The sequence below is a fragment of the Carcharhinus amblyrhynchos genome, chromosome 5 (genome assembly GCF_965287045.1).
Source record: "Carcharhinus amblyrhynchos chromosome 5, sCarAmb.v2.hapA, whole genome shotgun sequence".
In the NCBI taxonomy this organism is placed as follows: domain Eukaryota; kingdom Metazoa; phylum Chordata; class Chondrichthyes; order Carcharhiniformes; family Carcharhinidae; genus Carcharhinus; species Carcharhinus amblyrhynchos.
The window spans coordinates 86,206,855-86,229,893 of NC_137328.1; positions in this window are offsets into that span (position 1 = coordinate 86,206,855).

The following is a 23,039-nucleotide window of genomic DNA, read 5'->3' on the forward strand; positions in this document are numbered from 1 at the left end:
CTAGGCATGCACCAGTGGTCACCAACTTATGCACATGTTTTAAATATTAAAATGCTTGCATTTTAATTGATCATGCAGCTCCAAACAAGTCCACGGCCGGCAAAAGATGACATCATTATTTTATCTTTCACTGATGTTTCAATGTTTTATGATTATGTTACCTACACTTTGCCACTTCAGTCACACCTGTTTGTTTAAACATAAACAAAGTTGGAAATACCAGCCAAAATCTAAAATATGGTACATTAAATCTCATTTGTGAAGTTTGTAATTTGAAAGCCATTAATAAAATCCTCTTTTGGTTATTTTTTGAGGTAATGTTCACAAATTTCATTCAATCATTTTCTATAGGATGACACAATGTAGCTGTTGCTTCATATTTGCTCGGTCAAATTCCATGCTACCCAACAGTCCTGCAGCAGTACCTTCACCGCACTGCCTGTGGTGGGTCACAGTGGCGGCTCTCTTACACCTTCCTGAGGGCAATTCAGGGTAATATAGCTGTCCTGGCCAGTGACTTCCACAATGAATAAATTAAAAAAAAACACTCAGACATAAAAATGACCACATCAAATTATTTAGAAAATTCTGAATTGTGAAATGGTTTGCAGAGGAGGATATTATTTTGTTAAACACAAAATATTAGGCGCTTACATTTTGAACAATAGCTCAAGGGTTTGCAAGCAGCTCCCTCTTGTGGGGATAGATCACTTTCTCTGGGGTTGAGGTAACCTTGTCCACCAAATTTGAATGGAGTTTAACAACTTTTCCTGTAAAAAGTTGGCGCAGGCAATTTCCAAATTAGGAACATCTTGGTTTAAAACATAGCCAATGATGTGCGTAGGCATAATATTTTGTATTGTACTGACTTGTTAAGACCCTTACTGAATCTTAAACTTTGCAACTACTTAACCTTCGAGACATGTATGCTACCTTGACAGTTGATGGCATTAAAATGAACACAATTGGCTGGGAAATACATAATCATTGCTAATGAATTGAGATAAATGCAAAGTACCAATCAATATTGGGAGAAAAATGCCTTTTCAAAAACACGGCTAATTGCAAAAAGATTTAGGTACTAAAAATTTACATTAATTCAGCCTCAAATGATCTCAGGGGCCTTCCAATTTTCTTGTTTAATTTATTTTCTCTGACTATGGGTTTTTTAAAAAAAAAAATTAGCTTGTAGCTTTTTTTGAATGAAAACGTAAGGCAAAATCTTTAGTCAGCAAAATGAATTTAGAAAGATAAATCCATTCAATTAAATAATAAATCCTTACAATTGTCCTCAAAGTATAATTCTGAAAGAACTTGTTGCACATCATTAACTTCAGCAATCTCACTTGCATCAAACTTTAGTCACCTGTGTATGATACAGGTGAAGGCATATTCGGCAATGATGGAGAAATAAAATGCTCCCAAATGTATCAAAAGCTGGCTCACATAGATCATAACAGAACTGCAATTTGCTAGCGTTGAGGTTCCTGGGTTTTATTGTGCTAACTCTTGTTTTAGAGTTCATTTTTCAGAGGAGAGTGTGATCAACAACTTTTAACCTTCGAAGCAGAAACTTCAGATTTGTGATCGCATTGTGCAGCATTTGAAAGATTTTCTTGCAGTTAGAGTACAAAGGATTTTCCGGCCTGCATTACTTGCAGAAACATTCATTAATGTTCTGATAGTTCAGTACGTTCAAAATAATGATTTAATTGCTGTCAAGGCTGAGATTATTACTGGCATATATCTTTGGTTAGCAAAGGAATACTTGGAGCTCAAGAGGGCAATAGGGAGCTGGAATACAAGGGAAGTCTCCCTATTATTGGGCTGTCTTTGGTTCCTTTTGGACCTCTGAGGTTGAAACGAAGGCAGAAGATCGGAAGGGTCGCTTGTGAAGTACAAGTGGAAAATGATTAAGACATGTTGTAAGATAACATGTAATTTTCTCAGGCATGTCTCATATTTTACCACTTAGATACCTCTACTATAAAGTCGTAGTATGCTTGATAATGGCTATTCACCCCATCAAAAATCAACTCCCTTTTTATGTCAACAGTAAAGATCACCTAGATGAAATACTCTTTTATCTAATCACCTCCGTGCTAAAACTAAACTGACCACCATAATTAAACATGATCCAGATAACTGCAGTGCCATTGCACAATCCACACCAGATTTACAAGCCAGCCTTGATCTTTGCAATCTTGTATAGAAGATATTTGTTGCCAAAACAAAACGTGTATCAACTTATGCCAAGTCAGCGAAATATTCCGCCCTCAGATATGGTAAAAGAGATACTCTGGAATATGTTGAGCAGTTCTCATACTTCAGCAGTTAACTCTCTCAAAGTGCCACTGTTAATGAGGAGATTCAATACTGGATCAGCTCCAGTTCAGCATTCTACAAATTATGGTAGCTCTTGTACTGCAGTGAGACCTGCACTGTCTACCAGTGACACATCAGAGCATGAGAGAAATTCCATCAGTAAAGTCTCTATGCTATGCAAATGATTCAATGGGAGGACTGTTGAACAAATGCTATTTTCCTTCTCAGAGGCAGCTCCACAACCATTCAGGCAAAATTCCTGCAAAATCAACTTTGATGTATTGGACACTGTCATCGGAATCTTCCCGTCCTGCCTGCTACAGGAATGGTAGTGGGCCAGGGGGTGGACCATGCAAAGGTCCATTGATCTTAGGCAGGATTTTCCATCAAGCTGCATCATACTTCAAGTTACAACATCTTAATGATCAGACGGAGTAGCAACAGAGAAGGAAAGAAAAGGAATCAAATCCTGCGTTCGTATTCCACTACCTTTGACATCCTGGCCCTGTGCCCAATGATAAGAGGTTGTGTATTGGGTCCATTCAGTCATATGATAGCAAAAACGTGCGACGCGGCTGAGTAAGGGGCAAATTAAGGATCAGCCAACAACACCGCTCACATAGCAATGTTAAAACTTAAGCCAGAATTCTCCAGTCTAGCACATCCCACTACCACTGCCAGCGAGAATGGAGAAGTTAGCACTCAGCCAAATCTCTGTTCACTGCAGCGGGACTGGAGAATCCCAACTGCAGGCGTGGTTGGAGAATTCCAAATTTATTTTAACAAGGAAACAAAGTCCATCTACCTCTCTCTTTCAGGCTACTACCGTGGCATGAACTTGACCATTTATAGCTATGGCAGATGATGAGTTTCTAATCTCATGTTTACTCCATTACCAAAACTACCAATTTCTGCGTCCATGTCACTGCTTATCTCTGTCCTTTTTCTGCTGATCTGCTGATGAAATATTCACCCATGCATTTGTTACTTCCAGATTAGACTATTCAAATGCTCTCCTAGCTATTCTCCCACTTTGTACTCTCCAAAAACCCGAGGTCATCCAAAATTCCCATGCCTGAATTGTAACTAGTTCCAAGTCCCATTCACTTACCACCTCAGATTGCTGAGAGATTGCTGCATTCTCTAAAACTGGCCTCCTGTGCATCCCAAATTTTTATCATTCCACCATTGGCGGCAATGCCTTCAGATAACGAGGCAGAAAGTTTTGGAATTTCCTCTGTAAATCTCTTCAAATTCACCGGCTGGGATTCTCCCAAAAAATTCTAAGTGTTGAGTAACTCCCAGTGTTTTTTTAAGTGGGAGTTTCAAAATGAATCTCCCACACCCTGAGCACTGCAGAGTGCCCCAGCGAGGTTCATATTGAAAATCCAGAGGTGGGGTCTATCCCACTGGAGAGTCCGGCAGCATAACCACCCCCCCTTCCCCACCCCCCCACCCCAATCAGCCCTTTTCCTCCCTCTGCCACTGATCCCTATGCAGAGTGGCAGTGGGACCCTCCATCTCCACTGATCCACTCCCCACAACAGGCCCCCCACTCCCCATTAGGCTCCTCCTCTGGCCCCATCCTGTTGACACTGCAGAATTCCCAGTGGGCAGTGCCAAGGTGTCCCTTGGACAGTGCCAGGGGACCAGGCTGGCACTGCACAGGGGGCACCATCCTACACCCCGACTTTGTGGAGGGCCTCTATGGCCCCCTTCACTCAAGCAGGGTCAGGCCACTAGTTCCCTGTTAGTGGGGAGCTGTTGTAAAGCTCGCTGGAGTGAACAACTCCTGCCGGGGAAGGAGAGATATTTAAATATAAATATTCAAATCAGCTCAACACTGGAAATCCGGGGCCCAGAGACACGCGGAGGCTGCTCAAGCAGCGCAATGGGCTGGGCGAATTGCCACCGTTATCTCTTCTCCTTGAATATGTTACTTGAAGCCTACTTCTTTGATCAAGCTTTTGTTTACCCATCCTAAATATCTCCTTATGTGACTTGATATTAAACCTTGTTTAATAATTTTTGTGCAGTGCCTTGGGACGATTTATTACATTAAAAATGTTACCTGTTGTTGCTGGAACACTGCCCAATATATGTTAAAATAAAACAAAACACATTATTGAAAGGGCTATTAAAACCCATGATTTCTCAAGCAATAGCAAGTCATTTAGATAGGACAAATGTATTGGCAAACAAATTCGTAAAGTTTAGATACAGTTCATAATGTATATTTTGCATGTTGATCATATACCACATTTTCCAATATTATTGTTTTAATAGGAAAATGTTATCAAAGAAACAGATCTTTTCTCTGTTAGTAACTGTCATCCTGAGAGATTCTAGCTGGAATTTACTTTTTTTTTAGTTCCAGCTGGTAGCATGTATTGGAAATCTGGATCCATACTGCACCAGATTTTCTGGCCATTACTTCAATTAAGGCAGTACTGAAAGAAAGCACATAAAGATTATGAGCATTCTATATTGACTGTGGTCCTGGCTTATGGCATAGATTTCCAATTTTTTGAAGCTAGCTATAGGAGACCAGTGGTAAGAACTTTGGAGCAGATTGAATATGATACAAAGAAAATCACTGTGCAGATGTAAAAAAACGATGACTCCAAAACACACAAAGAAGCAAAACCCCATGTATACGGAAAGGTAGGGTCCACAAATGTAGGACCAACCTCTACGTAAAATGACACCCTTTTTAAAAAAATATACAGATAGAGAGATGTCCCAAATACAAAAAATGCAAGCCTTAGAATCATAGAAACTCTACAGTGCAGGAGGAGGTCATTCAGCCCATGAAGTCTGCACCAACACCAATCCCACATAGGCTCTATCCCCGTAACCCCACATATTTACCTCGCTAATCCTCCTAACCTGCACTTCCCAGGATATTAAGGGGCAATTTAGCTTGGCTAATGCACCTAATCTGCACATCTTTGGACTCACTTTTTTTCAATGGTCCTGGTGTATGTCTTTGAAGCCTGATTCTTTGTAACAGAAAGCTTCTGTTCTTTGAAATTCCTGGGCTTGGGTAATTTGACTCCCCACTCCCCCACCACCCCGCTATCTCAGCTGGTGGACAGTGACCAATCGGCGAAGCTTTTTTCGAGTCAGGTCCTAAGAACTTTACAAGAAGTTTAGACATGATGAAATTGGATTGAATGAGCTTACGGACAACCTCATGGACATACTCAGGTTCTTGGCTTGGCTCTTAGAATTTCACTGACTGGTCTTATATTCCTGAGATTCCCTTGACCATACTTGTCAAGGAGGATGGATGGTGGTGGTATAAGGTGGAGAATAACAGCTTCTGTATCAAGAAAAAGGCATGAAGTGGATGTGTTAGCATCAAAAAATTATCAGGAAGAGGATCTGAAGTTGTTTGGTCTTTAAGCATAATTGAGGCATTATCTATTCAGACATTTTTTAATATATTTGTCTCTGGGTAGACGAGCATTTACTGCACATCCCTAATTACTGGTGAGTGGCCTTCTTGAACTGCTGCAGTCCATATGGTGTAGATACATCCATAATATTGGTCGTGTTTCAGAATTTTGACTCAACAACACTGGAGGGTAAATGCAAAATACAGTGGATGCTGGAATCTGAAACAGAAACAGAAAGTTTCTGGAAAATCTCAGCAGGTCTCACAGCATCTGTGGAGAGAGAACAGAGCCAATGTTTTGAGCCTAGTTGACCCTTCATTGGAACTCAGTGAAGGAACAGTGATACAGTGCAAAGTCAAGATGGTGCAAGCGGTGGTGTTCCCATACATCTAGTGCCTTTGTCCTTCTGGGTGGTAGATGTCATGGGTTTGGAAGGTGCTGTCAAAGGAGCTTTGGTGAATTGGTACAGTGCATTTTGTACAGTGCTGCTACTGTGCATTGGTGATAGAGGGAGTGAATGTTTAATGGGAAAGGCAGTCAGGAGATGAGTTACTCACTGCCAAATTGCCTGTCTCCAGCTTGCTCTTGTAGCCACTGTATTTATATGGCTGATCCAATTCAGTTTCTGACCAAGGCAACTCTCAGGATGTTAATAATGGCTGGGGTGGGGGGTGGGTGGGGTGCAGTGTTCAGCAATGGCAATTTCATTGAATTTCAAGGGGAGATGGTTAGCTTCTCTCTTGTTGAATATGGTCATTGCCTGTCACTTGTGTGGCACAAATCTTACTTTTGCCACCTATCAGCTCAAGCCTGAATGTTGTCCAGGCCTTGCTCTATGCCGACTGCTTCAGCAACTTGGGAATCATGAATGGTGCTGAGCATAGCACAAATAAACAAACATCCTCACTTCTGACCTTATGATGGAGGAAAGTTCATTATGAAGCAACTGAAGATGTTTCAGCCTAGAACACTACTCTGAGGAACCATTGCAGCAGTGCCCTGGATCTGAGATGATTGACCTCCAACAACAACAACAACAACCTTCTTTTGTTCTCAGTCTGACCCCAACTAATGAAGAGATCCCCCCCGCCCGCCAATTACCAGTGATTTCAGTTTTGTGAAGACTCCTTTATGTCGTACTTGATCAAATGATGTCAAGTGCAGTCACTGTCACCTCTTGTCTGTAGTTCAGCTCTTTTTGTCCATGGTTGGACGAAGACTGTTGTGAGATCAAGTGCTGTGTGGTTCTGACAGAACCCAAACTAAACATCAGTGAGCAGGTTATTGCTGAGTAAGTGTTGCCCGATAGCACTATCAATGACCCTTTCCCGATGATTGAGAGTAGACTGATGGTTTAGTAATTGTGCCATTTTCTGTTGACAGGACCGACCTGAGCAGTTTTCCACATTGCTGGGTTGGTGCCTGTGTTGTAGCTGTACTGAATAGCATGGTTAGAGGTGCAGCTAGTTCTACAACACAGGTCTTCAGTGCTATCACCAGAATGTTATCAGGGCCCTTGGTCTTTGTAGTGTCCAATGCTGTCAGCTATATTTTGTTACCATGTGGAGTGCATTGAATTGTCTGAAGACTGGTATACGTGATGCTCGGGACTTCAGGAGGTTCATCTACTCACCACTTCTGGCTGAAGATGGTTGAAAATGTTTCATCCTTGTCTTTGGCACTTATGTGCTAGGCTCCATCATTGAAGATGGGGATATTTGTGGGCCCTCGTGCTCCTGTTAGTTATTTAATTGTCCACCACTATTCATGACTGAATGTTGCAGGCCTGCAGAGCTTATATCTGATCTAATGATTGTGGAATCACAGTTCTGTCTGGCACATGCTGCTTCCACTGCATGGTATGCATGTAATCCTGTGTTGTAGTTTCACCAGGATGACACCACGTTTTTATATATGTCTGGTGTTGCTCCTGGCAGGCCCTCCTGCACTCTTTATTGAACCAGGGTTAATCTCCCAGCTTGATGTTAGTGTTAAAGTGGAGTATATGCCAGATTGTGAAGTTACAGATTGTGGTCGAGTCCCATTCTACTGCTGCTGATGGCTCAGGTTTATAAGTTATCCCCATGTCCCCAGAGCATTAAGCTCGGTCTCTGAATTATTAGTCCCGTGATGTTGCCATTGCACTATGACGATTCATCCCTGATTAATTTAGGTTTTCTGGATACTTTGGAATAGATTCTTCCTGACTCTGTGGATCTTTTAAAATGGTGGATAGAGCTTGGATGTGGAAGTCACACTCCGAGGCATGGGATAGGGATGGAGCATGACGTATACAAGAGGGACATCTGAACTCAGCAGGGCTATATCAAAATTATTGCTGAGTTCAAATACACTCCATTGTGGTTATCGAAGCACCTTAAACTGCACTGTGGGTGGCACAGGTTCATGAAGTAAACATAAACAGTCTTTATCCACCCTTTCAGATTATTGATGTACCAGGATCAAAATAATTTTTAAAAATCTCCCATTCTTAAAACTCAAAAGAAAAAAAAGGCTAAAGTTGTCAGTGAGAGTTAAAACAGCTTTGCAGGACTGCTTTGATTGACAGGCCATCTGCTATAAATTAGAACAAATGCATTATCAACTGTTCACAGTTCAATAGTTTTTTTTTACCTTTCCCAAGTTATTAGATGATTACGAATGCTGATTTTGAAAAGTTACAGAAGGGGTTTCTGAGTTCACAGTATAATTGACACTGTAAAGAGGCAGTTCAAGTCTTACCTGTCTTTGATGTAGATTTGAATAGAAGTTTACTTGTTTTTATAAGAAATCAACTTTGATTTGAAAGCTTTGAAAAGGTTTCATGAATGAGATCTTTTCATTGTCAAGTGAGTGCTGTGATATGTTATTAGAAGTTTATTTTTCATCTCCATGTGGCTCCTGAGGTATGCCATTGGTCGAAATTGGGTGAGTGGCTATGAATGCAACTTGGGGGGCATGGGGTGGGTGGGGTCTTGAATTGATATGGGGTGAGAGTGTGTGGGGATAGAGAGCCTAACAACTTAAAAAAAAAACAAAAGACAAAATCCCAGAAAACTGAGATGAGCCTTCTAACCAGTCTGCCTCAGCCCTCGTCCTCCCCATGACAGTCTAGGGTCAGTGTCTAGGCTCAGCGGACATTATTTCATTCCTCATTTTTTCACCACCACTACCCCGCATTCCCCCTTTCCCCACGCCCCCACCCTCCCAAATAGGGTCTAATGGAGCTCTTTAAACTGAGGTGGCTCTGCTGAGTCAGGTAATTTCCCAACTTGAGCTACCTGCGTTAGTCACAAAAATCCAATCTTTTACCAAAAGGATTATGTTTCATAAGTTCTACAAATAATAGGCAATAATTGATTTATTTACAATGCATGCCTCCCTTAGTGTTAGGGCCCTATGCTGTCTGGATCATTATTTGCACTGAACTATTAAGAGGTGATTACACCTTGACTCCTTCATTTTACAGAGTTACAATGGTGTGCAAGAACATTCAAAATCTTCTGAGAAATTTTGCAATAAAGTTGTTTTTTTTTAACATTTATGAAACTTCTGACAAATGTGATGGTGAACAAAACAATACATATTGAAAGTAATGGAAGGTTGAAAGTAAGATCATAAACAGTACAAGCAAAGTGCCGCCAGTTAAGTACATTCTGAACTCTATGATGGAATTATTTTTCTTGTAATCATGTCAAACCCCATATTTAACTATATTTTGTGGAATTGTAATATTTATGAGATCAAATGTTTAAACTTGTCAAACCGTCACTGTACAATTGCAACAATTTAATACTTGTGGATTATTGCGAAGCATTACCTTTTGGCATATTAAACTGTAACAATAAAAATTTGACTCTCAGCAATGACAGATAATTGTTGGAACGTTCTCATCCCATCCTGCCTGCCACAGGAATTGTAACGAATGGGAAAGGACCATGCAAATGTCAGTTGACCTCGAGCAGGGTTCTCTGGTCTTGGACGAGTGTGGCTGGAAAATCCCACCCAATTTATTAAAATCAGTTGTTCTTACAGAAAACAAAATAATAAAAATTACACAGCCGCAATGCCATCTATGAATGTACAGGAACAAATTATCTTTTTGAAAACAAGTCAGGAATAGAAAGGCATCAGTCAGATATATGCACTATTAGCTCACAGGTAATGAGAATGGAATGGGAAAAATATGAAATATTTATAGCACTTTGGCATTTTCCAGGGAAACTGACGTGGTGGACATGACATTAGAAGAAAAGATTAAAAACTATATTAAAATATTGAAAATAGAAATGAAGGAGACAATTCATAAACCAGTCAAACTAAGAAAGGAAAAGACACCTACTACTAATGGACTATATTTGTACATGCTAAAAGAAGTTAGAGGTAACAGGTATAAGTAAACAAATTTAGAAAAAGGAATTGGTGCTGGAGGATTGGCAAATATCGGGGTGGGTTACCCATTCTTTCAGTGGCCGGGGGCGGGGGAACGATGCTCCTCTGTGCTCAGGAGTTGGGGGGTGCTTCCCTTGTCAATGGGGGTCACCATGTCCATTGTGGGGGGCAGAGAGGCGGTTTCTAAACACTGAGTAAGGGAACAAGTATGCCCTTTAAAATGAGCGCCCCAAGTTCTGTAAAGCTGGGCTAGCCAGTGTGTTTCTCTCTATGATTATTTTTAAATACTAAAGGCGGGCCAATCCCACCTGACAGGCTCTGCTAACGCCAAAAGTAAACAGTCCAGTTTTCTCACTGGCGGAAACACTTAGAGTGCAAATGGGAAAATCCTGGCTGTATACTTGCAGAATCGATAATTTCACGGCCTGGCATATTCCTCACTCTGTCATTACCATCAAGCTGGGGGAACAACCTTGGCTCAATAGAAAAGTGCAGCCAGCACTTGAGCCAAGGTTATATATCCACCATGATCAAAGGTATCTTTCATGACCAGCACGCTGTGCACTACTCCAGTTAGCATTCAGTTCCTCTTTTGAGGGTAGATTTTTATTAAATGTAACAGATGGAAAATCTCAAAGGAGTCACTGACTTCTGTGTCTGAATTCCGACATGCGTTCCTTGCCTATGAAGCTCTGCACCCGGTGCACAAATTCATAAAATCAATGCTCTGCTTCCTTGTTCCCTTACTAATTATTTAATGCTTTCCAACATGGAATTGCAGCTGTTGTTTATTGATCCCTGTGTCTAAAAGACCCTGGGATCTGGTTCTATTGTTTCTTATTAATCACTATAAGTCTAATTGAATAAGTATGGTTTTAAAATGGGGCTGCAGATGATAGAGAAGAGAATTTTTTTTTGTCTTATTCTTAGCATTTTGTAAAAAAAAGTTTAATTGCTCTGATTAAAAAAAATCATTCTAATTTAAACAGACAATACATTTTCACAGATGCACCATGGAAAATATCCCATCCAGGTGTATCACAGTTTAGTATGGCTCCTGCTTGGACCAAAACCACAGCCTCCCATCCATTGACTATATTTACACTTCCCGCTGCCTCAGAAAAACAACCAGCATAATCAAGGATCCTACCAATCCTTGACATATTCTAAGGTTATGTATCAGCTGACTCAAGAACAGCTTCTTCCCTGCTGCCATTAGACTTTTGGATGGACCTACCTTATATTAAGCTGATTTTTCTGTGGACCTACCTTATATTAAGCTGATTTTTCTGTGGACCTGAGCTATGACTGTAACACTATATTCCACACCCTCTCCTTTCCTTCTCCTCTATGTATTATACAAATGGCGTGTTTTGACTGTACAGTGCAATACTTTTCACTGCACCCCATATGACAAATAATAAATCAAATAAATAGGTAAAGTAAACAGAATACTCATTTTTCAAGGAAGCAGGAAACAGCGGCACTGCCCAGCTACCTTCACTGACTAAACTTCCAACAGAAAATTGACGGATTCAAGTCACTGACTGGTTGTTAAAAAGAAAGAAATCATTAACCTCTTTTTTAAAAAAATGCAACGTAGTTAGGAACTTTTATGGCTGTATTTTTAGAATCAAAACATCATCACGTATAGCCAACAGGAATAAAAGTTAAGTTTCAAATTACTGATCTTGCCACACATAACTCAAAATTTCATGCGCTTGCTTCCAATGTGCCCTTTAGGCCGTGCACATAATTAGATGTATTATGCAAAGAATAACATTCCGATTGACAAACCACCTGAATCCATTAGCACCTGATTGTAACAACCAGGTTTGTGATTAAGATTTCCAAAGATCAACAACGCCTTCACAGTAACCAATTACATAAAAATAGACCTTAGTTCTATCGATTCAGGGATTTATCATTTCTACTCTGTCACATCAGAAAATATGTTTAAGGGTCAAATTATATATGCTTTAATCTTTCAAATAATCAGCTTCTGAAATAGCCTGCACATAATGTAGCCATGAGGCTTCATTTAAAATGAGGTAGTTTGATAGGAAGGAAGTCTCCATTAGTGGTCACGGTTTAGTTCCAACCGCAGCTACATGCAAGTTTTCTTTTCTACATTCTTTTTCTCCCCAGTCCTTTTTTGCCTTCTCCCATGAAAACATTCTTTCAGACACTTCGTGCCCAAACCACAAATTTCAAAATGTTATTTCAAGCAACATGGAAGCAATTTTGTATTTATCTTATCCATTACCATTACTATTAGTCACTAGGTATATGGTTTCAAGTATAAAAATTACTACCATATTGCGTGAAATAAATGGCTACATAATGACTGAAGTTAAATGCAGAAAAGACAATTGCACAAATCCATTCTCTATTCCAACAAATGTATCCTGATACAAAATTGAAATCAAAAATTGTCTTGCATTCAAATTTTAGGCCAATTGTAAATACTGCTTAGCACTTTTGTTCATCTCTGTTTTATTATGGATAAAATGCCAGTTGCAATCAGCTTTTAGGTTTGAGGACATGTTCATTATTTAAACTCAAACCAGCATTTGGATTGTGTAGAAAAGCAGAGATAGTAAATTGCCATAAGAAGAGAGATAAATTTCAGGATGGTAAGATGTCGGTGCATATTCACAATTCCCTATCTCAGAAATTCTCTGATGGGAGACTGAGAAAATTAAAAATTGGACAATACCCAGTTAGCTAGTAACAGGTGATTTGTCTGCCACCTTGACCAAGAATGACATATAGCAAAATGTTAAGTAGTAAATGATGTAGCAACAATCCTTTACATATAGCAAAATGTTAAGTAGTAAATGATGTAGCAACAATCCTTTACAATGACACATAATCCCTTCTTTTGATCTATGTCCTCAACAAACTGCTACATTTAAAGATGGAAGGAAACAGCATTTGTATAATGCTTTTCGCAGGACATCCCAAAGTCCTTCACAACAGAGGTACTTTTTACTTAAATCTAGTTGTGAAGAACGACAGGCTGGATTCGTGAATTAATCATGCGAATATCCAGGGGTTTGGAGTTACAGATCAGGCATCTACCATTTTCATAAAATTCCACCTCAATGGAGCTTACTTAGACCTGTCACCTTCAATCAGTTACCACGATTTTCAACTCCTTTTGACAACCCTTCCTACAAACCTCCATGTCAGAGAACAAAATCTTATATTGTCATGTTTCACCTAGTTCCATAAAAAGGGATTGAATGTTGACTATTTTACAATTCTATTAATTTCCAGAATACTTCATCCCGCAAAGCAAAGTGCAATTGATCTCCAAGACTACAATGGCTTCCCATAAGAAAAAGCAACTTGTGCAGACAATTGCATTTCTATTTCATTTGTTCTTATTCAACTAGTTGAAAATACTTTCCAATTCTATGATATTTGGTGTGGTTAACATTTTTACAAACACTCCTATGCAAACATTGTTCGGTCAAATCAGAAACCTGATTGATTGGAGATGTTCCAACATGGAGTTGTGGAAAATTGGGTATAGATTTGAGAGACAACAACATATTCAGCTTACAGTTATAGTTCAAGGGTTGGAGCACGAGTCTTACACACCAGGGGTTGTGAATTCAAATCTCCATGGGAATTTACCACGTTGAGTGTAATTTTGGGGTGGCATGATGGTACAGTGGTTAGCACAGCCACCTCACAGCACAAGGTACCAAGGTTCAATTCTGGCCTCAGGTCACTGTCTATGTGAAGTTTGCACATTCTCCCCATCTCTGTGTGGGTTTCCTCCGGTCGGTGGCGGTGGGGGGGGGTGGTCTGGTTTTCTCCCCCAGTCCAAAGATGTGCAGGTTAGGTGGATTGGCCATACTAAATTACCCCTTAGTTTCAGAGCGATTAATGGAGTAAATAAATGTGGTTACAGGCTAGAGCTTGGGTGAGATTGTTGTTGGTGAAGACTCGATGGGCCAAACTGTCTCCCTTTGTACTGTAGGGATTCTATTATTCTATAATATTCAAGAACTTTGGAGAGGAAATAGATCTTGTGTATGCGACAGTAGTTGCAAGGTTACAAAATCAAAGATAGGTTTTACAGGAGATCGAGGAGGGGTGTTCAGAAATATGAAAGAACTTGATGAAGTAAATTAGGAAATAACAAATGAGGGCTCTTCCATCATTGGTGGAAAGGTATAGAACCAGATCTGGAACAATAAGGTTACTGGCAAAAGAAGCAATGGCGACAAGAGAAAAGACTTTCACGCAGGAGTGAGTGGTTAGGATCCTAAGTGCAATGCCTGAGAGTGTGGTGGAGGCAGGTTCAATCAAGGCATTGAAAAGAGAACTGGACGATTATCTGCAAAGGAAGAATGTGCAGGGCGATGTATTGGGAGGAGTTGGGGAGAGAGGTATGAGGTGAATTCTCCTTTAGAGAGTCAGCAGAGATACAACTGGCTGAATAGCTTCCTTCTGTGGTGTAACTGTTCTACGAATCTAGCTATTTCCACTAGTCAGTGAGTCATTAATTAGAAGGGAGAGATTAGGAAAGAAATTAGGCATCAGGCTGTTAGGGCTTTAATGTCTGAAAAGAAACAACAATAACAGCAGGATTCATATCAGCTTTTAAAAGAGAATGGGACACATACTTGAAAAAGAAAAACGTCTTGTGTGTTGGGAAAGGACATAAGAATAGGAGTACCATCCTTCTCAGAAAGCTAGGAAAGACATCATCAGCTGATTAACCTCTTTTCTTGTGAAATATTTATTCTTCCATGATTTGATGTTGCAGAATCCCAGCACAATATTTCTATGCATTGCCAAGATTACCATGGATAATTTAATTTAGGTGCTACACCTTTCGGAAACAGGCTAGGAAAGTAGTATTTAAAAACTAATATCCACTTTGTTGGCGGTTGATGCAAATGACTTGGAGCACTGTTATCAATGTTGCCAGTGGGAACAAGCACACAAAATGCCAAGTGCACCACTTGACAATCGCAGTTAGTGAGACCACAGAATCAGAGCCAGGGAGAAAAATCATTTGCCCTGATACTTTTCCACACTCCCTATTTCCCCCTCCCCATTTTAACCCTTGTCCTCAATCACGCAACATATTTTTCCTCCTTTCAAGATTCACCAAACAGTCATTGAACATGATAACATGCATTGTTGGTGTTAGGTTGTAAGTATGATCTGATTATTTATGCAATATGAGTCATTAATATTATAAGCAATTAAGAGCAATTTTAGTTTGTGTGCCCTATAGGTAATTCCACCATTTTCCATCAAATTAACAATATTGTACAATGTTGTCAAAGTAAAATTTGTACTCCCTTGGTTTGTCTAATAATTTGACAGAAAATATCCTATTAGTTATTCATAACACTGTGCAGACGACAACTGTGATTTTGAACACTGCCTCAGCTCTCATTAACACGTTCTGTACACTGCACCATATGGGCACAGTGACAGTAAATTCATATTTGAGGGGAAGATTCAACACTTGCACCCAGATAAACTGCATAATATCTTTCCCATTCTGTAAAAGAAGTAGAGGACTTTCTCCACCTAGGTGTCTGATATTATTCAATATCATTATTTCATACAAAGGGTGTAATGGGTTTGATTTTATCAGTAATCTCACAGGGTAGGAAGATCAAATGACTCCTGAGCAACAAAGTGGACTGATTGAACAACATAGATCTTTACTGTCAGTTAAAAGCATTGGAGCCCTGTGGTGTCTCTGTGCCACACAACCTTTAAGAGGCCTAAAAAAAATCTGAATGGTTGACAATTGTATTTGTGTTTTCTTGATCAGCACACTTAAACATCCCGCTGATTCTTGCTTCTCACCAAAACATGTTTTCAATATCTGCCAAAATATGCAATATTATCATGATATTTTAATAGTTCAAAACCCATAAAAGTAACAATATGGAGTGGAATAATAAGTGAGTAAGTTAGAGGACAAAATTGAAGTCCATGGAAAAGACACTTGAGAGTCATATGCAGTGCACGCCAGATCGTAAATTCACTATGAGCCCATTAACCACTCCAGTCTAGATAGTTTCACCTGAGAATGCCTATACTCAGTAAACTTCCATTCAGAACAGAATTATCAGAACTCCAGCCATGATTCCACCTTCTTCACAAGATAACTATAGATGACAGAGGCCATCTAGCTCAGATCATTTAATCCATGCAAATGAGATACAAACATATGAATTTACATGTTGAAGGTCCTTTAAATAGCCTCAGAACAGGATCTCCTTGCTTCATACTGCATGTTCTTTCAGTACAGGATAAGGAAGACATTACCAGCACATGTATCAACCAACTTTGGCATTCTGACTGTAAATCAGCCTGCATCCATCAATAATATAATGATAATGCACCTTCAATGTCTTTCGGTGAATGTAAAGGAACACACATATGCATATGACTCCTTCAGTTACAGTGCGCACAGGCTTTAAGAGCAAACATCAGGCAGGCCTTTGCAGTATTGCTCCAAATGGTGTTATGCAAATAAATTTTACACCTGCAAGTCTACAGCACAAAACAGACCATTTTATCTAACTTGTCAATGCTGTCATTTATGTTGCAACTAGTTACCTTTTCACCTAACTTGTATTCCTTTTTCTCTTATGTGCTTATCCTTGAATGTTTTGGCACTATTTTCCTCAAATATTTCTAATGGTAATCTGTTCCCCATTCTCACTGTTGAGACAATAGATCATAGCCCCAAATTATGCGTGGACATATGTGAACTTTTAGACATGAACTGTGATTTGAAAAATAAAGGATATGCAAGCCAAAAACTGGCTGAGACTGAAAAGTAACCATTTGCTGGAATTCCCGAATGGCTTATACTCAGCCCTGAACAAAACAACAGAAAGTATTTTTCAGATGGGGATATTTCAAAGGAAGTGACATGCAGAAACTGAATTGTCATCTCCTGTGGAGATAATGGAAGCTGATTACCATCTCAGCCGAAACTACTACCATCTTGTAAATTGTATAACAAACCTGTTTGTGGTTTACCCAGACCAGAAATACACAGGGAACGTGGATAAAAAAATAGCTGCAGACCAGATCAGTGCGTACTGGTGTTGGGGTGTCAGAATATATGACACAGAAAGAAAAAAAGACAGCAGGCTGTCATCCCTGCGAAGGCAACTTGCAGGAAAAAGGGATCACACAGTTTCTCTCTAGATGCTGGAAGCAAATCAAGCACAGCAAAAAAACCAAAAGCAAAAGCATTAGTTAAAAGAAATTGGACAGCTTTCCAGCTACCCTTCAGAATTCAGTGTCTCAAAATCAACTGCAACTCTGGTCTCTGTGTGTTAGTCTGATGTTCTAGTTCCTATTTGCTAGTGTGTGCTGTGAGGATGACAGCTTACGAATATCAGCTGGATAGTCTTGCTGATTGCTGGAAGCAAATCAAGTGAGCAAAACCACGGTTGAAAAGGAAGGAGGGTAACACCTTTCAGCCAGCCTGTGAAGCCAAGATTCTACAAACTTCAGCTTCTGAAGTCAGCATTATCATAAATAGCACTGCTGCCTCACAGTGCAGGTACTCAGGTTCAATTGCAACCTTGGGTGACTTTGTGGAGTTTGCACATTTTCCCTGTGTCTGTGTGGGTTTCCTCAGGGTGCTCTGGTTTACTCCCACAGATGTGGAAATTCCAGCATTGGACTGGAGTAAGCACAGTAAGAAGTCTCACAACACCAGGTTAAAGTCCAACAGCTTTATTTGGTAGCACAAGCCTCAAGCCTTCAGAGCACTGCTTCTTCATCAAGTGAGTGGGAGTTTTGTTCACAAAAAGGGCATATAAAGACACAAACTCAATTTACAAAATAATGGTTGGAATGCGAGTCTTTACAGGTAATCAAGTCTTAAAGGTATAGACAATATGAGTGGAGAGAGGATTAGGCACAGGTTAAAGAGATGTGTATTGTCTCCAGCCAGGACAGTTAGTGAGATTTTGCAAGCCCAGGCAAGACGTGGGGGTTACAGATAGTATGACATGAACCCAAGTTCCCGGTCAAAGACGTCCCCATGTGTTCAGAACTCGGTTATCAGTTTCTGCTGAGTGATGCTGCATTGCTGTATGTTGTGAAGGCCACCTTGGAGAACACTTACCCGAAGATCAGAGGCTGAATGCCCATGACTGCTGAAGTATTTCCCCAACAGGAAGAGAACATTCCTGCCTGGTGATTGTTGAGCAGTGTTCATCTGTTGTTGTAGCATCTGCATGGTCTCCCCAACGTACCATGCCTCGGGACATCCTTTCCTGCGGCATAAAAACTACAGTGACTCAGTTCCAATGTGCCACAGTGAAAAACCGACCTCCTCAGAAGACAAACACGGGACACAGCAGACAGAGTACCCTTCGTCGTCCAGTACTTCCCCAGAGTGGAGAAGCTACAACATCTTCTCCAAAGCCTTCAACATGTCATTGATGAAGAAAAGCATCTCACCAAGGCCATCCCCACACCCCCATTTCTTGCCTTCAAACAACCACACAACCTCAAACAGGCTATTATCCGCAACAAACTATCCAGCCTAATGACACCACACAACCCTGCCACAGCAACCTCTGCAAGACGTGCCAGATCATTGACATGGATGCCATCATCTCCTGTGAGAACACCATTCACCAAGTACACAGTACATACTCTTGCAACTCGGCCAACATTGTCTACCTGATACGTTGCAGGAAAGGATGTCCAGAGGCATGGTACATTGGGGAAACCATGCAGATGTACGACAACGGATGAACGAACACCGCTCGATAATCACCAGGCAGAAATGTTCTCTTCCTGTTGGGGAAACACTTCAGCAGTCACGGGCATTCAGCCTTTGATCTTCAGGTAAGTATTCTCCAAGGCAGCCTTCATAACATATGACAATGCAGAATTGCTCAGCAGAAATTGATAGTCAAGTTCAGCACACGAGGATGGCCTCAACTGGGGTCTTGGATTCATGTCACACTATCTATAACCCCCATGACTTGTCTGGGCTTGCAAAATTTCACTAACTGTCCTGGCTGGAGACAATACATACCTCTTTAACCTGTGCTTAACCCTCTCTCCACTCACATCGTCTATACCTTTTAGACTTGATTACCTGTAAAGGCTCGCATTCCAACCATTATTTTGTAAATTGAGTTTGTGTCTTTATACACCCTGTTTGTGAACAGAACTCCCACTCACTTGATGAAGGAGCAGCGCTCTGAAAGCTTGTGGCTTGTGTTACCAAATAAAGATGTTGGACTTTAACCTGGTGTTGTGAGGCTTCTTACTATGCTTACTCCCACAGCCCAAAGATGTGCAGGTCAGGTTGATTGGCCATGTTAAATTATCCCTTAGTGTCAAGGGGATTAGCAGGGTAAATAAGTATGGGGATACAGAGATAAGGCCTGGGTGGGATTGTTGTTGGTGCAGAGTCGATGAGCTTAATGGCCTCCTTCTGCACTGTAGGGTTACAATGGTTCTATTCTATGGTTTTATGGAATCACTCAAATTAACGTCCAGAACCTTTCACTATTTACTAAATTGCAGACAAGTTAAAGACCGATTCGTATACCACATTTTCACTTTTATTTTTTGACTGACTTTTCATTTCTAGTCTATGTGTATATATGTTGTATTATCATTTCTTCCTTGCATTTTGTAACTAGTGCACTTGGACTGGGAAAAGGTATTGAAAAGGTTCTTCTTAAAAAATTAACCTTACTGCGAACAACCAAGGGGGTTGTGAATAAATAAAGGGAGACAGTTCATCCCTCTTCACGCAGGAACGTAACAACTTGTTGGGTTGTGGGGAGTGGAGGGGGCGGGGGGAGAGTATCCCTATCTGGAATCATAACAAATTGAGGCATGCGCTGAGGTACTTCCCACAGAGGGTAACAAATTTGAGGACCACATCCAGGGATTGGTCATAAAATTTGCACTCTTTGGGTAAAGAACTCACTCCTGAATTTGCTACTGTATTTATGTTTGTGTTCTTTAATTTTGGATATCCTGGCAAGTGAAAAGATTTTCTCTACTGTAATTATATCAAGATTGTCAAGCTAAAACTAATGTTGAAGACCTATTGGACCCTGATTATACTATCAAAGAATCACATAATAACATACGAGATGAGATCCAGTACTTAGGCTTTTCCACTTGGAAGAACTATTCTATAACTGAGGGTTGGATTTAGGTCTCAGCAGGTACAAATGGCTAATGACCATTGCCGAATGTGCCCAGACAACCTATTGCATATTCCCATGACTACAACTGACTAGCAGATCAAAACATAACTCTTCAAATCTTGGAAGGGATGCAGTGTAGCTGGTCACACTATTCCTTCAGAAAGGCTTACTCTATACTTAAGTGTGAAAATAATTATTTCATTTTAACAAAAAGGAAAGACTGCGACTGTGGAAAATTTGTGGCAAATGTCAAAATTGCTGAAAACACTTTGCAGCTAAGATACCGGGCCCAATTTTACCCACAAGTTACACCTGTTTTCGGGCGTGAAAATTCGGCAAAGTTGAGCATGAGATGAGTAGCGTCTCTGCACCTGTTTCCCCTTTACCAAGTGCTAAAAATGGTCACAATTGGCACCGCACCTGAAAGGGGCGCGACGTCAATTTAAGTGCATGTGCATGCATTTAAATTGATTTAATGGGCTGCACTTCCCCCTTTAGCACCACGTTCGCTCATCCAGATTCAGCGCAAAACAGACTTGGTCCACAAAGGGCCGATTCGGGCCCTCCAGTTTCTGAGGAGGTAGGTTCAGAGTTTCCGGCAGCTCTCTGACTCAGATCGGTGGGGGGAGGCGGATCAGGTGGTTCTTGTGCCGGGGGTGGGGTAGGAATGTGTTCAGATAGATCTCTGGTGGGGGGAGGAGGGAGGCCGGTCAGATCGTTCTCTGGTGGGGGAGGGGGGGAGGAGGGATTCCTGCCAATCTGTATGTGATCGATCACTGGTGGGAAAGGGGTCAGGGGACTGTCATTAGCCTGGGTAGCGGGGAGGGTGGGGAGGTAACGGGGACAGTAATGTTGTGGGAGTGGGGCAATATCTGTGGGAGCCGGGGGGGGGGGGGGGTTGAGTCTTTACTCGGCCTAGGAGAGATGTGGCAGGGGAGCATTTCGTTTTCTGTTCTTTTTACTGTGCATGAGCAGTTGGAGGCGCCAATCAGAGCTGCAGTGTTTCGGTTGCTATAAGCCCCATCCACAGTCTTCTGCAGCGCGATTCAGAATCACCGCTTTCTTTTTCAGCAAGAGTGTGTATGGAGGCGCTGCAGGACAGGTGTAAAAGTCGGATCTGAAACATTCCCAGATTCAGCACTTTGAATCAAAATGGTAAAATCGGGCCCACCACCTCAGAGGAGAGGCAGCTGAATATTTCAGATGTGGATTCCATAGGAAAGAGATGGAAAGCAGGAACGGAGAACAAAATCTTTCATTCTCAGTTCAAGGTTTGTTTGTGGGCATGAAAGGTGGGATGATTTCTGTTGGGTGGGGGAGGATTACTGATTAAGCAGAATCTTGTTAAGGTCATTGTAGACACATCCATGAGGAGCTCCCTGATTCGATGGCAGGGCAGGCAGGAAGTCACCATCCCATCTTTGTCATTGGATTGAAGGTTTTAGCCTCATATTTAAAAGGCACCCAGTCAGCCTCACTATCTTTCCACATTTGCCCAGCTGCTGCTCCATCTTTCCCCACTAACCCTTCCTCTCTTCCTCAATCATTTTCCATAGAACCCTACAGTGCAGAAGGAGGCCATTCGGCCCATTGAGTCTGCATTGGACACACTACCACCCTTGCCCTATCCCCATCACCCCATGTATTTACCCTAGCTAGCCCCCCTTACAGTAAGAGGCAACTTAGCATGACCAATCCACCTCACCCGCACGTCTTTGGACTGTGGGAGGAAACCGGACCACCAGGAGGAAACCCACACAGACACGAGACAGCGACCCAGCCGAGAATCGAAACCAGGTCCCTGGTCTGTGAAGCAGCAGTGCTAACCCCAAATACAATTGACACTGCTTCTACCACTCCAAGACTAGCATTTATGGATGGTCCCAAAGGAGGATAGTGCAGCGACAACTCCCCATAAATCATGGAAGAGGTCTCCTTCACCAGGTGCATGGCACTTATGTGCAGAGGTGAATGTGAACGTTCTAATTTCTCAAAGGTGGGGAACTTGTTTTGGAGGGGCAACTTATTCAGATGAAATGGCCTTTTCATAAGCATGCACAACTTGCTAATGTATACAAAAGGACTTCCTGACATTGTCATTAGGAAACTCAACCCACCTTTAAATTCTGAGAAATGAAATCCGAAGTTCCAATATCGGAAATTGATTTCTGGGCTCCCGCTCAGTGAATTTTCCCATTTACCAACCTTCCAGCTGCTGATGGCTCCGGAACATTCAGTCCATTCAGAGATGCACAGACAAGAACTCACAGCTCACAAAATAAGGTCTAAACTGCAAAGTAAAGGAGAGACATAGGCTGGAATTTTATCGGCATGCCAGCCCTGATTCCGGGGGCAGGCTCGGCTCAGAGAATGGCATTCTCCATTGGCCTCGGGTGGGATTGTGTGAAACTTGGGCGGATGTGCCAGTAAAATTCCACCAGAACTTTCCAGCTGTTCAGGTCAGCTTCGTCTTCCAATGGTGCAACCTCACCATGGGTTTCCTGGCAGCCAAGGTTGCATTTAATGGGACAATGGTTGGACAGAAAGAAATCCCACAACACCAGCTTAAAGTCCAACAAGTTTATTTGTAGCAAACACTCCAAGCTTTCGGAACACGTTGTTCCTTCATCAGATGGCTGGGAGTTCTGATCACAAACAGGGCACAAAGACACAAACTCAATTTACATGCGTAATGATTGGAATGTGAGTCTTTACAGCTAAT